This window comes from Dermacentor andersoni, chromosome 10, assembly GCF_023375885.2.
Source record: "Dermacentor andersoni chromosome 10, qqDerAnde1_hic_scaffold, whole genome shotgun sequence".
NCBI lineage: Eukaryota > Metazoa > Arthropoda > Arachnida > Ixodida > Ixodidae > Dermacentor > Dermacentor andersoni.
This window is the reverse complement of record NC_092823.1, coordinates 122032790-122035187: the sequence shown is the minus strand read 5'-3', so window position 1 is coordinate 122035187 and position 2398 is coordinate 122032790.

Genomic DNA, 2398 nt, shown 5'->3' with positions numbered 1-2398 from the left:
GCAAGCTTGTACATACGGCAAGGCGCAATAGGAATATAAACGAAAAAAAAGGAGGAGAAGGGCAGTTGAACAAGGTGCGAAACTATGACACAACAACGCAAAGCTTGGAAAAGAACAATGCCCGCGAGTTATCAAATATATTGAGATCACGAAAATAAGCGTTATGTGTGTATGTACTCTGTGGACGCTTGAGTGTTGGTAATGACAGGCAGGGACATGGAAAGATTTATGTTCTCTGGTGATCTTGTGTGGCATACGAAACATGACACAACTAAGAAATTTGGAATAATAATAATAATAATAATAATAATAATAATAATAATAATAATAATAATAATAATAATAATAATAATAATAATAGTGTTTATTTAACGGGCCAAGGAACAACCCTAAAGTATGAGTACTGGCGCACGAATACATTAAAATCCAGAAACAAAAACAAAATACTGCAGGAAATATAATAAAAAGGCAATGAACAAAAACAACAATTGTCGAAAGAGTAGATACAACAAAGTGCAATGTAAATACAAAAGGAAAATAAGGAGAATGCCAGTTTAACAATGCATGAAACTATGATAAAACAAGGCGAAGTTCGGAAAGGAACGATGGCAGCGAGTTATCAAAAATATCAACATCACGAAAATAAGCCTTATAAAGACACTACATTCTGTGGACGGTTGCTTGTTGTTGATGACAGACAGGGACATAAAAATGTCTATGTTCTCTGCTGATCTTGCGTGGAATACAAAGCATGATAAAACTGAGAAGTGGTGGACAGGTGAGGATACCGTGAAGGAGTTTGAAGAGAAACGGAAGGTCAGCGAGATAAAGAAAGCTAGACGAAAACGGCTTGACGGTGTCTGCATCCGCTGTGCCGAAAGGTGCAAAAAAAGAAATCTTCAAACAACAAAACATTGCAAATACCACATCAAGGTTTACATACGTAAGATTGCAGCTAATTAATTGCAGTAATAAAGAAAATTATGCCGGCATTAATAAACGCACAAACCATGACAGCACAAGAAGTGCACAGGTACATGCATCACGGGCATCATCTTCACGCCCAATCGAAACGACCATCAAGACCAACTGATACAGTAGCAGTAGAGCATTATGCACAAACACACTAAAAGGCAAAGAAGGGTAACACTAAGACAAAAGCTCTTTGTAGAAGAAAAACAAAAACACTCACCCCAAAGTGATAGACCCTCCTGCACGGTGTATCTGTGGAGCTGCAAGCGAAAATTTTCTTCCTTTTCGAAAAAATTGGAGGTTCTAAAGCTCTCAATGAATTTTCTATTCAATATCTCTTGAAATTCGGTGCTAGTACCATTAAGGCAATTTTGTTAGAGATAAATTTTCGAGTGGCAGTTCCTTTTCCTTCTTTTGTTTTGTTGGGGGATGGGGGGTGGAGAGAGGAGAAGGCGAATAGAGTTGGGGGGGGGGGGGGGGCAGGGGACTGTTGCCATGACCAATGAATAATGACTGTTTCCAAACCACAATAGGAGCTCCTTCGCATGTTTTGTTTAGTTTCGCTTTCCTTTTTTGTCACCCGGCCAACCTAATATACAGGCAAGTATGAATGCCGTGCCACACGGTCTATCTCAGTCTATTTACGCGCGAGCGGGTGAGTAACGACTGCGCGTCACAGATGTACGCTATCCGTGCGTCAATAATACAGGCCCGAGAAAAGCACGCTGCGGAGTCCTTAGCCAGGGCTCCTCACGTACACAGCGGGTTCGTGCGTGTATCATGGTGCGTGTAGTATCATGACCCACTGTATGCCACGCATGCCTGTGCGCGGCGGACCACAATAGCGCTTTGACATGGTTCGCGTGCGGACTCGCCGAGAGTTGTTGTACAAAAGAAAAAACAGAGAGAGAAAGATGCGGTGGCGTTGGCATACAACGCGGTTTACGTGATAGATCGTTTCTATGTGTTGCTCGAGCGGGCGCCGCGGAAACCGTGCGGACGATGAGGCCTACGGGACGTTGTGATGGTAATAAGAACGTTTCATTTCATTTCATTTACTCTCAATGCCTCTCGGTGTTACACAGAGAGGCGTGGACGCAACAACACAGGAAGGAGTTACAACAGATAATCGCGCAGCCATGATCTGAGCAATGAATAGTCTGTGATGGAGACGATGGCCAATTTTTTTTCCCGCGAATTGACCTCCCCCATTATTCAGAAATGCATCTGAACTTGAAGCCCATGCTCGACTTGATTGAAATGACGCTTGGACTGCGTTTCCTCCGGCGCATTCAAGACAGACGTCGATTAGATCAAGTCAAGTATAGGCTATTCGGAATACCGTGGTAAGTGGCTTGCTTGACTGAGCACCTCGGTTGGAACACCTTTTGTCAGCCACGCCTCCACGGCGCTCCATGATACTGAA